We start from the raw sequence: 15094 nt of genomic DNA on the forward strand, positions 1-15094 counted from the left end.
AGTCCCTAGTATATCGCAAAAAGATACCCAGGTCATAGGTACACCAAGGGTCTTCAATGGGCTGCAGCATGTATTGTGACACCCATGAGAGACCACTCAAACTGTGAATACAAGCCTCCTATTGCAGCCTGTGTAAGCTGGTGCTAGCACCACTTACAACAGATATACATTTTCTTATATCTGAAGTCACTAAACTTAAAACCTATAAGTCACCCCTAAGGCAGGCCTTGAGTCCCGAAGGTGCTGGGTTATAAGTGTGAGGGTGACCCTTAATAAGCAGGACACCTCTAAAAAGCTTGGTGTCGGTTCGCCAGCCATTTTGATACATATAGTGGCCACCCGTCATTACGCGATGGGTTGCTATGTAGTGGCTGTGCTGAACCTGGGCATGGTGGGTATCAAACATGTTGGAATCATACCCCAACACTGTTACCGGTGTTGGAGGTATGATTCCATTCACTGGGGGGCTCCTCCAGGAACCCCTCATTACTCCCGGTAACAGCCTTTCAAGGTCTGCCAGCTAGCTAGTGCTGCTGCCGAGCCCAGGCTCAACTTTGCCTACCTGCTGCTGAGATGAGCTTGAGTTGGGGAAGGTAGAACAATAGGTTTTGTGTAAAAGGGAGGTGTGACCCTCTCCCAGACAGCTAAAATAAGGATATTGTGCAGTGCACACCTAATCTAAAGCTCAACTAAAAAAATCTTTTTACCTAAGTAATCCAGTGTTATTCTGGGCGTGCTGGGACAAACATTTTCAAGTGACAACAGTCTCTTGACTCTACCCGCACAGCTAGTGGCAAGCTTCCGTTTGCATGAATTAATCAACAGTTTAATCTTTACTCCCTTATCATTTTCAAAGTGTTAAACACTCATTAGAACATGAGGCATCTACAAAATGTGTTCACAATCCTCTTTTTATGAACCTTTTGAATATGCCCATTACAAAAAATATTAACATATCAATTAACATAAGAACACCTATTCATGTACATAAACATATATCCAGAATTCATTTTTAAATCAATATTGCTGCTGTTGCAAATCCCAATGCATTTCGGGAATGACTCCCTTCTTCAGGGGAATTGTAAAGAAATATTAGAAAAAATATTTTTTCAGAACATACTATTCTTCAGCACATTGAATGGCAGAAACAGTCACCATCTGTATATAATATGTAATGCCAGAGTTGCTAGACTGCATCTAGTGATGTGACCAACACCAAGTGAACAAAATCAAAAAAAGTGAGAGAAAATTAAAAAAACGTGCACCCTATGTTAATAGAACCAGCGTCATCAAATCCACTTACCAACAATATCGTAGTCAAAATCAAATGCCTTCGTGGGTTCGGCTAATGACAACTAATGTCTGCAGAAATACAACAATCTTCATCAACAGGCTAGTTTGCGCAACCGAGTTTTGAAGCTTATAAGTCTAAATAAAAACAACTGAATTCCACCCTCTCTACCCTTAGATTAAGTACAAGAAACACAACCAATCTCATGGTAATCCATATTGTTAACAATAGCAATCACACTCAAAGCATCTCGGTCGACATACCGCCATACCTGATAGTGGCACGTAATAAAAAACAAAAGAGCCCTGTAAATCCAAACGAGAACTTAGTAAATCATAGCGCTCGCGTTGGTTTAAACGATAACATTGCTGGTACTAGTTGTCTCTAAATACAGCCAGGCTCTTCAACTTTCAGTACCGGTGAACTCCGATCCGTATAAAACAAATGCGATGAACTATCCCTTTTCTTGTGCAGTTATTGTAGCCTTGAACAGTCTACAAAGTAAATTGCATTCTCATGAAACACTCCAATATCTGATAATGAAACAACAAATCCTATTTTACTCAACCTAACTCATGTACCTTGAACTCAAATAGTACTCCACCGCGTACCCGCTTGCTGTAATAACCACCACTTCACTGCTCTCTGTTCTCAACCTCCTACAACAAATGACAGGCGAATTAACCGACAGGACCAGACAGACAGGACATATAGTGTTGGGGTGAGGGTTCTTGCCAGTGCCACCAGACTGCTTTGAAGGGCACATTTGGTGCCCTCGTTGCATACTCCGGTTTGAGCCAGTTCAGGAAGCCCTTGGCTCCCACTCTGATGCAAAGCTAGAGAAAGGACATGGGAGTATCATCCCCTCTGTCCATCCCCTCCTCTGGGAGGGACCCCTGATTTGCCTAACCCCTTTCCTAGGGAATTTAAGGACTTACCTATGGGTGGCTCCTCGGATTTGTTGTGGGACAAGACTCAAGCCTGAAACCACATCACTCTTTAACTGTCTGGACACTTGGACTTTGCTGGATTTCACCAGTAACTGAGACTACATGAAGGAATTCTCCTGCAGCTCCTGGTCTCGCTGTTCTGTAAGTCTTCTTCGTCGTCTGTATCTATGCTTCTTCCAGGATCTTCAACAGATCTGTGGGCATCAAGGATACCTGAAGTTATCTCCCTTGGAGTGAAGGAGTCACTCCCAGCTGATGTCCCACAGACTTTGAAAGGCTCAGCAATACAAGTGGTGGTTATGCATCTCCTTCTAGGCCTGACCTGTCCTCTCTGCAACTTTGAGACCAGTATTCCTTGTCAGAACCACTGGTACCGAACCCCTGTGCAAAGCGTTGATTTGGTGTTACCAACACTTGTTGGCTCTGCACTTCAGAGATATTTGGGCTACTTGAAGCTCCAGCCTCCAGCATCTCTCCCTGCCCAGATCAGTGTCCTCACCACAACCTCTGCATTGTGGGCCTTCATCTTTGAGGAGCTGCTCAAGGTCCTTTTGTGACTCCTGTGCCTTCGGCCTGTGGGTCCTCTCAACAGTCTTATTTTTGCTTCATTGGTCTCCCCTGCTTGCTCGGGCCTGCTCTAACTCTTCTTTTAGTACGAAGTCCCTTGGACTTTGCTGGTCCCAACGTTGCTCCTTTTTTGCTTCCCATGCCTGTTGCAGCTGCCAAGGCTTGTTGGTGCTCCCACCCGACACCGACCCCCTGGTTCTCGTCTTCCGAAGTGGGATATCTCATGCATGGTTCCTCAATGTCGCCTGGTTCCCACAGCTGAAGCAGAAATGTCACTGTCAACTATTCTGAACCGTCTGACATCCGTGGGCATTGCTCTGCTGTGCCTCCTTTTCACCTCCGAGTGGCATAGACTCTATCCCCTCAGCTTGCAATTTCTTCACTTCAAAAACGCACCCTTGGATTCCACCGGAATCTTGCACAGTCTTCTCCAGTGACATCTTTCCTGAAGTCCTCCATTGTGGTCTACGGCAGTTTACATCGTCACTTCACACATAAGTACCCCACTTCCCTAGTGCAGGTACCCTGGTTCCTGAGTAGCCATGGGTGGGGTGACTCTCCAACTTTTTGTCTTCACAGGGCTTCTTCAGGGTCGATTGGGAAGGATCCTTTTTCTTTAACACTGCAACCAGGACTTTTCCTGTTGACCTCTATTGACACGTGCCTGTGTTTCCACTCTGCACAGCGCCTCCATAGGCTCCTGGGTACATACCTTGGGTGGTTCCTTGTGTCCATAGTTCCTCTGAGTCTCCCGGTCCAAGTCCTGACTTTGGTCGCATGTCCCATTCCACATTTTTAGTATATGATTTGGTCTGCCCCTGGAGACCTCTGTATTTTGTACTACTTACCTTATTTGCAATTGAAGTAGTATTGTGTATTTGTGTTTATATCACCAGGTAGGAGATATACTAATGTGCAAGTGAGTGTTGTGTAATAAATAGACATCTTTTTATACATACACTGTGTGTTTTTTTTCCCTTTAACCTACACTACATGATTAGATCTAGTGAAACGAGCTGCTTAATACTCCTTCGAGATAACACTGAAGGCTGCTCTTCAAAGCTACCACTTTGAGAGCTTTCTACCATTAAAATCACCATAAGGGCTGCCTGGATTAGTGCAAGTTGCTTCACTTAAATAAGTGTACACCATATACTAAGCCAGCCTCCTACATTGGTGCACAGCGGTTGGGATTTAAGCCTGCACTGTTTTACCAGCTAATCCGGGTGTGGTTAGATGAAAAACCATCAATAGCATGGGCACATATAAAACACTTTTTGTAAGTAGTAAGTTCTACTGAACTGTCAGTCAAGAGTCTAGCGCAACCCTATCTCCAATCTTTGGAAGTTTCGTTTTCACTAGAGTAGGTAGGTACAACACCACACTACACATAGTCACCATGTCTTCAGTTGGGGAGGCCCTCTAAGTACAGTGGTCTGGGATTCCTGGAACTCAGGACCTTAGCAGCATCTAGTGTTGTGTAGTTCCTATAGATACATCGGATCTGTGCGTTAAGACACATAACCTAAGGGATTAGGGCCAAGATTGATTCTGCACCCCGCAGTATACAATAGCCTATACACCAGCTAGCTCACAGTGGCACTATAAGCCCCCAGTACTCACAGAGGAGTTAATAATTTCTGGCAACCAATGAACATGACAACCCTGACCCCTCAGGGGTCATGGAAACAGTACAGTACTTTTCACTCAGTCACTCGTGCTCACTTCTGCTCAGAGAGGTACACACAGAATCAATGATGGAGCATTTTCAATATGGATTAATTGAACCAGCATCATTCTAGTCGTTCAAGGATGACGATGGTGGTGACCTACGTACAGAAATATTATACAGAGTGTGCAGGGTATTAAGATATGATACTGAGAATCCTCATGCATAACAAATGAAGGGCAGTTTTCAGAGAAAACCACTCACCATTTGTTCAACGCATAAGTAGGCAAAAGATCAGCGCTAACCCCGTTATATGGAGAAAGGTAGGACGAATGTAGGTGAAAGGTTTCCTTACTATATAGGCCTAACTTCTAAAGTATATCACACACTCCTCATCCGAAGGGCGATAAGGTCATCTGTAGCTAAAAACAAGCTAGCTAAAAGCATATAAGCATTTATAAAATCAATTGCTAAAAATATCTAAAAACATAGAAAAAAAGTGTTCAAATGTAATGCTGCTAAAGTTAAAAAGAGCGTTCTCAAAGCCTTTTAAAAGTCAATATATGATCAGGCTCACTGAGCACATCGAAAGCCATGGTGCTCAGCGCAGAGCAGAAATCAAAACAAAGCGATATTTTTAATGAATTTGGAATGTTTTTGAAGGACGAATTCTTACCATCACACAGAGAATTGTTTGGGAGACGCAACATCACTGTCGCTCACATTCGCAGATGACGGTCCCTCCAACACCTCATTTATCAGGTCGATCAAGCAAACCTGTTCCTCTCCGGTTCCCACAGCAGTCGCTGAGGAAGCGATTGACACCTGTGTGACCGCTGCAAAGTCGTTGTCGGATCCACTAGGAGCTAAAGCTTCCTGTGGAGGCTCTAAGAATGCCGTCATCAACATGGGAATACACTGGAACAACGATACACGTGTGCCTTGACGGGGTCCAGGAGTATGTTAATGTCGGGCGGTGCAACTGATGGAAGTGTCAGACACAGGTCCCACACTCTTTTGAATCCGCAGAAGAGGTAGCAGAAAACATGTAGGATGCAATCAAGCCAGGCTAGTCTGAATATTAGGAACCAATGCTCACTCAGTTCTCGAAACCGAGGTGTGCCCAGATGAAGCAACAGGCGCTTATGACAACGTTGATCTATTAGGGCCCTTTCCATCTCCAGATGAACTGGGACGTCCATTGTGAAGCAGGTATATTAAAATCAGGATGCCCACTGTAAGCAGCAGGACCAGCGGAAGCCCTCCAAAATCGCTTTCCAAAATAAAGTGTGTCAAAGATGGAATTACTCCGAAAATGGTCTGAAAGACGCTAACTAGTCCTGAACCCTTATATTTAAATAGGCTTACGATCCCCCTCGTTTCAGACATGTTAAAGATACAATGTACCATTTCTCCGAAATGGAGCAGGAAGTTTGTACAGACTACTGCTTGTGTCTCAGATGAAGACCTTGCAACCTGGAGATCAAAAGTCTCTTGGGCTGAGGTTAAGGCCATATCTGTCTGAAAAAGCATGGCTTTCAGTCTCCTCGAGAGTCAAACCGTATAAAGGAAACATGTAGCGAAGGCCATAGCTGTGCCTCCCTCACTGTGCGGGCCGGTGTAAACAATACTTGCATACAAGTAACCCTGGAACTTACTGTTTTGAGATACGGGATGCACGGTACCATCCCACAGCAGCCTTGATCGTACAGCATTAAGTAATTTCCATTAGAAAGTAACTCAAACACTGGATGAAACTCTGCGACTGGGGAGCACTTTCAATAACAGGACAGGTTTGAAACTGGAGCATTACAAGCTCTGTGGATTGTTACTTCCTGCAAATTAGAGATCCACTAAAAGTAGTCTCACAGTTCAAACCACTGAGAAAAACTTCAGTGTCCCCATTCCTACATCTGTATGGTAATTCAAACACAAGGAGATGATGGATGGAGTGCTGAAACTTTTCAGACACTCACTTCCAGCCACAGATCTGGGTTGAATCCATAATCATTCTTTAGCTCACTTCGCCACCCCAGTTCAGACCCAGCCATATGCAAATCAGTCTTGACCCTGTGCCCCATGGGAACAGTCCAGACCGAACTGCCAAGCTGCCTTCCCTGGACCAGAAACCAGCATCCTCATGATCGGTTTCAGGGTAACACTCCTCATCAGCCAAGCTAGCTTGAATCAATTGGCAAAGTGAGCAAGGGACCCACGTCTGGGCATACCCTGACTTTGGTTGTTGGTTTGTGTCATGGGACGCTATTATGGGTTTGTTCTGTTGCTAAATGTATTAGTATTGCATTATTGTGTGTGGTTTGTTGTAATCAACAATTACTTTAGAAATGTTATAAAATGCTGTTATATTTCTAGGAACAAGCTGCACATTTCTTTAAACTTTTATTGACCTTCGACCACTGTCTTAATTGATAGCCCAAACCCTACATCGTTGTGGCTGTTTGACAAACCATTCCGATTGAAACTGTGACAGAAAGATGCCGTAAATTAGTTTCTTCAGTGCTCACTTTATATAATATGAAGCTCAATTTTCTGGTTTTGAGATCCATGCAGGGCAACAGGTGTTATGTGGCATCCGGCTGACAGAATCGTCCACCCTCTCAAAGTTGATAAATGCCATTCTGCCAAATCTGCTCCATCTTACAAACAGATGTTTTATATTTTGTTTTCATGTAAAAAACAGAACTCTTCCTCATTTTCACCCAGGATTTGGGATGGCAATGTCATGTACATCTGCAATGTCCAAAACTGCATCACTTTCATAAATAGCTGGTAACACAACTTGCTAAAGAAATCGATACCACAATCCATGAACACACCCTTTTCACTTATAGAAAGTAGCCATCCCTCCAATAACATATGGAACGTATCTTTGTATTTGACTCTGCACATGGTATTGCTGCCTATTGGCTAGTTTCACACAGTTCAAATACCACCTACATACAGGGCTTAATTAGAGCTGATGGTTGCAGGTGGGGCTCACCATCACTCACATTTTGGGAACTGGACTTATATTTCATGATCAGACTTTGGCTCAGAAGAGAAGAGATAAAGACAGAATGAAGGAGGAAGAAAAGGATGAAAAGGATGAAAAGGAGTGGCAAAGAGAGGAAGTGGGAATTGAGAAGAACCTGCAAGAGTGAGATAAAGGGGAGTGAGATAAAGGGGAAAGGAATGTCTCAGAAGAGAAGAGATAAAGACAGAATGAAGGAGGAAGAAAAGGATGAAAAGGATGAAAAGGAGTGGCAAAGAGAGGAAGTGGGAATTGAGAAGAACCTGCAAGAGTGAGATAAAGGGGAGTGAGATAAAGGGGAAAGGAATGTAGAGTAGTGGATGAAAGAAGCATGAGGTGTTTATGGCTCCCGGTTTTATGGTATTTATTTTTTTAGCATTTCCGTCTGTATTTATCCATATTTATTTTTTTGTCATTTTATCTGTATATATCTGCATTTATTTTACTTTTTACTGTCTAGTAGCCTTGAACCTTTTACTGAATTTAGAAGACAAAGTTCTGTTTGTTGAAGACGTTTTTGGTGCATTAGTGCGCTATATCACACAGTGTAACTGTGACCACAGTGGAAAAAACACGATTTAACTTTGAATAGAGTTTACAGATATGCCCTGGCTGTCTCTGGCAAGATGCACCTCACAGGAATGTTTACATTCTGCTATTGTTTTCTTGTTGTGTTTCTTCATGCCAACCAAAGTCAGGGTGGAAAGTTTTGTTTTATGGCCTGCAGGATATGAATGTTAATCCAACCGAATTTCCTCGTGCTTATGCTGCGGGTCTTTTAGCCCTTTTCAGGTCACATTCAAAAGATTTATTTTTGTTTCTCAAAGTGACTCAGTGACCATTTGGTTAATTAATTATTATTGCCACATGCTTCCAATAAGCAGTTTAAAAAAAAAGAAAATAACTGAAGCCACATGTAAAAGAAAGGATTAAAAGAGTTTTTGAATGCTTTTTCACCCTGCCGATCCTCACAATCTATCCTGCCATCAACTCATTTCTACTGTTCTTTCATCAGCTACTTAGCACGTCTCCAGCCTCCATAACCAGCAAACAGTGAAACAAAAGGGCTATGGAGGGCAGGCCAGAGGTCAATACAAGAGCCTCATAGGAAGGAATTTCCCCGCGCATATCCAAGATTAATGGCCTAGCAGGTGTTAAAGTGGGCATGCAGACACTGAAATCAGGAAGAGCGGCGTGCGGCGTGGCGAGGCAACTACTTGGCTGGAGCACTGGTTTGGTCGTATTTTTCCATTTCTATTTATAAATACAGACGGGAAAAAAAAAATCCGTCTGTATTTATGTGTAAAAATCCGTTTAAACGGAAAACCGGGAGCCTTAGGTGTAATCAAGACTAGAAAACCTTGGATTCAGCATCCCTGATGTTCGGTAACACTGGCCTTGTGTGTCTAACCAAGACTGTGGGCCCTGGTAATTTTTCGTTTACAAATAAAGCACTGCATACATACATGCATACATACATAAACACATATACAAATACAAATATGCCTCATCTGATACACTTAAGGCAGTTATAGTAGAATAAATTAAGGGCATATTTGAACTGAATAAACGTCATCACATTAAGTTTAACACAGATTGTAGGTTACATTTTTGCAATTCATAAATCTGCTTATTAATTGTCCTCAAATTGGAACGACACTTGTCTCTATTTCAAACCAAGGCCAAATGAAATTAAACCTAGCCTTGCTACAAATTAGCACAATGGCATAGGCTAATTGCATATTTCAAAATCAATATGTATTTAGAGTGGGAAAATTGTTGTTGCATATACTTTCTGAAATGTACAGATCCATTCAAGCACCTTCAAATTGCCGTGCAGATAAGTATGGTTAGTTCATTGCAAATGTCTGGAAATTGTGACAAATCTTCAACTCTCATGGTGGTCATGCCATTTACATTGTCTGCTCTCACAACTCTCCCAACTCTCACTTGACAACAATCCCATCCCCATGTTTAAAATTGAACATTTGATTGTGGATAAATCCTTGAATAATGTGTTTTTTGCAGTCTTAGGTGACCTCAGGGCATAAATATATGCACACTCTCATTTATCCTGACTTTACCTGCAAAGTTATCAGTTTTTTCACGCATAACTTATATGAGAAAAAAGACTCATGAATTGGCCCAATAGTGCCTTAGAAAATGTTCCTATTTTACTGCGAAATTCAAAGGATATTGTAGAAAATTACCTTTGGATTATCGGTAACCAAATGGGATTACCATCTGCATAAGGTTAGCTAGTCCAGAAATATATCACACCGATGATCAAATAAGTTGTGAATTACTAATGCCCTTGACATTATATACACCTATAATGACATGATACCAGTAAAGAAATGAAAAATATCATGAGGCTGTTGGACCCTTATGACTTGGCAGATGCAGTGAGGCCCTGATTGGTCTAGATCAGTTTTGCATCCCAAGCAATGTAGCACCTTGTATGGTGATGTCTACATGGTACCACCCTTTTTAATATTTATGTTGACCCTCTGGCCAGGGTCGTTAGATCCTTTGGATTGGAGGTGCTGTCCTATGCTGATGACACCCAATTTATGGTGTCTATTACCAACAGCGTTGAGACATCTGCCATTAATTTCTAAAACTGTATGCAGGCAGTTTCCTCCTGGATGGTTGAGAACTATCTTAGACCTAACGGGGAGAAAACAGAGGTTTTGATCTTTGGAAACCAACAGCATATCTAGTCCAATGCCTGGTGGGCTGATACGCTTGGCTCCTGCCCTTGCCCAGTGTCCCAAGGAAAAAATCTGGGTGTCTTTGTGTACAATTCTCTCTCCCTGGGCCCTCAGATTAACAGAACGGTGTCCTCATGCTTTGGGACCATCAGGATTCTTAGGAAAATTTCTCAATTCCTCTCTTTCACCTCTCGAAAGCAGGCAGTCATCGCGCTGAAGTTATCTAGACTGGACTACTGTAATGCCCTATATATAGGTATCAACAAAGGGCTTGTTCATTGTCTGCAGCTGGTGCAGACCGCGGCGGCCAGGCTGGTGATGGGCCTTCCTAAATACCACTCATTCTCGGCTTCTGTCAGCGAACTGCATTGGCTCACTCTAAATCGGAGAATTCTGTTTAAGGCTCTTTGTCTTACTCACAAGGCTTTTAACAATCTAAGTTCGGAAGGTATTAAAGGGATCTTTCGATGATATGTTCCGATCAAACAGCTAAGATCTACTAGTAAAAATGTGTTGGTAGTCCCAAGGTTTAAGAGAGTAAGATGGGGGGGGTGGAAGCCTTCTCTGTTGCCGCACCTAGGATCTGGCATTCCCTCCCCCATGCAATTTCTGGACAAAGGTCTCACTCTCTCTTCTGCAAGGCCCTAAAGACCTGGCTTTTTACCAGTCTTTACCAGTCTATCAGTGTGAGCCCTACATGTAGTTCTGTTTGACTGCCCTTTCTGCAGCACCTTGACGCCTCTGGGAAAAGTGTGTGCTTTATGAAGCTAATATTCATATTCATTCATCCAACAAGTGCCAATGTTCAGAGTGAGAACTGTTTCAGAGAATCATAATAAAAACCTTTCTATTTGAGAACTTTGGGGTAGCAACACACATTCAATCTTAGATATCCTACGTGATCTGATAATCTAACTTGAAATAAAACATTTCCCATTCAAGGTCCTGAACATTTATTTTACCATGCAAGGGTTGAAAACTAACTCCAAACAAGAATCAACATGGGCCAGCATTATTATTTTAACTCATGCCCCGACATTTTGTTTGAATTGTAGCCCTGGTTTTTTTACTTACAAAAGGTAAAACACTAGCATTCTATTCAAATAGGAAACATTGTTTGTTCTCTATGGAAAATGTGATAGGCAATGAGGCCAATTTCCAAAAGGAGATCTTGGTCACAAAAACATTAAGAAACTGATCTTAACCTATTTACTTTTTTTATTTTTTATTGAGGAGATGCAGACCATAATATCAAACAAAATACAACAAGCAACAGACGCAGATAAAATGCAATAATCGTTACATTAATCCATCATGCTAGTGTGGGTAAAGTCTGCAAATACAGTTCATTAATTAATACACACAAAAAGAAAAGAATCAGCCTGAAATAGATCTGCCACTGCCCCTGTCCTGAAAAGTCCTAATTTACTGGCCCTGGCCCTAGCTCTTGCCCCTCTTTTCTGTGTGCATACACCACTCCCTCCCTCCCTGGTCCATTGGCAGCCACTGTCTCTGTGCTGCCTCTGCCTGCTGTTACCATCTCTGCCCCTCCCCTTTCGCCTGGAGAAGGCTGGGCTGCCCCCCCCTCTCAAAGCCTAATATTTAGGGGTTCCGAGCTATTAGATATGCCTCCTAAATGGGGAGGAAGAAAGCAATCGTGATAGAACCAGATGGGGTAACTATGACAGCGCTTGATTCTTTTTGGGCTAAAGCTACCACTGCCATTTCAAAGGAGAATGCACTACGTGAAAGGAGGTTATCGCTTGGCAGGGATTGGACTTTGACCAATATAATGAATGTTACTCCTGATACTGACAGTATATCTCAAGATAATCCAAGTAGTAAAGGTGAACGGGAGATGATAGTATACCCCCTGGTGATTTGCTTCCTCCTATTCCCTCAGGCAATGATCTAATACCCCCGCCTAAAGATGTATCAGGTAAAAGGAAAAGAGGACCTCCTTAAGAGCCTTTATCAAAGAAACCTAAGAGACTCAGAAAGACTTAAGCTATCCAGACCACTCCCAATTCTCAGACAGTAAGACAGGAAACGACACAGCCTGTGACAAATTTGGATATTTTAATGGACAAACTGATCTTAACCTTGCAACCTAAAAGGCAACGGTTAGACTCTTATCGAGTCAAAAATTCAGAATATAGTGGAAAACGGTTTACTTGTTCTGAGAAATTTAGATGGTTATGCAAAACAAATGCACCCAGATCAGAATTTATCTTTAAAATCCCAAGTTATTATATCGGAACCTGAACCTACTATAACCAATCAAAGGAAACAAGGGAAACGAGGGGCAAATACTATCAAGAGCCAGCTTACATTAGATCTATTGCCTAGAGCACAGGGGATAAATGTTCCGGTTGTGGTTTCAAATAAATGCATTAACTTAGGGGATTATGCGGTACCAGACGCTGATCATCCAATTGCCATAGACTTAGCAGGAGAGGCAGATGCTAGCTCAGCCCAGGAAATAAGAAATCCTCCTACTAGGGATCAAATGCACCGCCCTGTTTCTGAGCGTATGAAGGGAAGTAGCTGTCAGGCATTACATCTTCCACCAGCTGCCTGCTCTCTTATGCTTGTATTGGTTAATGCCCCAGTCCTGAATTTGGCACAGAAACTTCTGCCCAACCTATGAATACAGCAAGGCACTGGCTAACTAAGCATGCTAGGATGGGGCCCTATATTCAAGACCAACTGATTATGGCTAGGAGACCACCATGGGTTGGCCAAACATCTAAGACCAGACTTAATTTTAATAATGCAAAAGTTGTGGGAAAGGTACTAGCACAACTTCCAAAAGCATTACCATCAGGGTCTCAGATAAATCCTGTTCCCCTTGGTTATTTTTATAAACCAGCTCATAATCTGAAACCACGGCCTTATAGGTCAAATACTGGTCCCGCCACTGACAGAAGCAGTTATATTCCAAAAGATAATTCAACAATCCTTATTACAAATAGAGTTCTCCCTTTAGAAAATCTGGATTCTTGTGATTGACTTGCAAGTGTTTCTTCTTTCCTGTCTACTTCAACTAGTTTACTAGGGTCCCATAGAAAGAACATAGAAACCGATGACTCTGTAGTTATTAGTAATGTAATTCACAAGCCCTTAGAGGCAGTGGTTGCTAGTGGGCTATTAAAAGTTGGACAATACAAGGAGATTGAGGTAGCTGAAACAGAGAATTCTAAGCTCAATTACTCTTTTGTATCATGGAATATAGCAGGATACAAAAGCAAAAAGGACAACAAGGAGTGGCTAAATGAAACAGCTACATTACAGATTATATGTCTCCAGGAAACTTGGGAAGTGGAACCAATGTATTTAAATGGATAGCAGTCTTTTAATACCCCACCCCTTCCATCGATAGGAGGGAGAGTGAAGGGGGGATATTCTTACTATGCTAGCAAATACAATTACATTTAAAGTTTTGACATTCTGGAATGACTCTCCCTATGTTCATATATTGATAATAAAAGGATATAACAACTGAGATTTATTATTAATACATTTCTATAATAACAACTTTGAGAATCCCACACTATTGCCAGAATGCCTTGATAGGGTTATGGAAAACATAATCCTTCGTCACCCGATGCCATTACGAATCATCTGGGTAGGGGATTTTAATATATGGAAATGTCCAAGCGAAGAACCTAGATTTTGTGGTGTCGTGGACCAAAAAAGTTACCAAATATTCCACTTTATGCATTTACTTTATGGAAATTCATTAAACTCTATCTTAATGACTTGGATATTAGAACCTAGGAACGAGCAAACTTTAGATACTATTAATAGGGCTCCTACCTTACAACTTTCCCCTACTTTTCAAAGATCATATCACAGGTCTACAATCGATTATATAATTACCTGTGATAAGTTTAAAAGTAGTATTACGAAAGCTAAGGTTAAAATGACAGAATTCAGTGACCTTGGGATGCTTGCAGGTAATATGGCATGGAGGGATGAAGGCAAAAAGATCAGGAAATCTGTACCTAAACCCATTCTCGCAAAAAAAAATGGCTATACTTTAAAGTAGGACAAAGTGGATGAGGCCTCCTTAATCACTAAGACTATAAATACCAAATATAATGATATATTGCTGTATTTAGATTCATTGATAAATGACTCAGAGGTGGTTGAAGCATTTAAAAAGATCCTAGAAAAGTTAAAATTACAACTAACCCGCACAAGGCCTACCCACGCGGGCCATGAATGTCACTGGTTTGATAAAGCCAGCTCTGAAGCGTCAGCAAATTTACAGAAAGCCTTAAAAACCCATCCAAGAGAAAAACATCTAATTCGAGCTTTAAGGGCAAATTATAAAAAGGCTAGAGCAAATTGGTAGAAGCAACTGAAGGCAGAGGCATGGGATACCTTAAAGTATGCTTCACTTCATAATGATAGTAAAGTTTTCTGGTCTGTGATCAATTCCCCTTTATGTTGGGAAAAGGAGGGACCAAACCTCGATGTGCACATAAATGAAGAAAATTGGGTAACCTACTTCCAAGGTATATTTCAAAAAGATAAATATCCTTCTCCAATTGTGTTAGCTGTCCCTATTAAGGAGAGACATTTTATGTTTTTCAGTCTAGAATAAATTGAAGTTGCTCTCTCAGAGTCCCCTTTAATGAATACAGCAACCCAGATGGGGGTCCCAGCAGATGCTGTCAGGAATTATAATCAGAGAGCTTCTGTAGTGGCAGCATTTACTCATTATAAAAGAAAGCAGTTCAATTACCCTTGGAATAGGCTCCCTCATTTTTCTTCCCAGAGACGTTCTTTAAAGAGACAAATTTAATTGCGCGCCTATTCCAACATGGCACCTGTTTTCGGAGTGGGCAAGTAGTTAGCAGGCTA

This window comes from Lissotriton helveticus, chromosome 10, assembly GCF_964261635.1.
Source record: "Lissotriton helveticus chromosome 10, aLisHel1.1, whole genome shotgun sequence".
In the NCBI taxonomy this organism is placed as follows: Eukaryota; Metazoa; Chordata; class Amphibia; order Caudata; family Salamandridae; genus Lissotriton; species Lissotriton helveticus.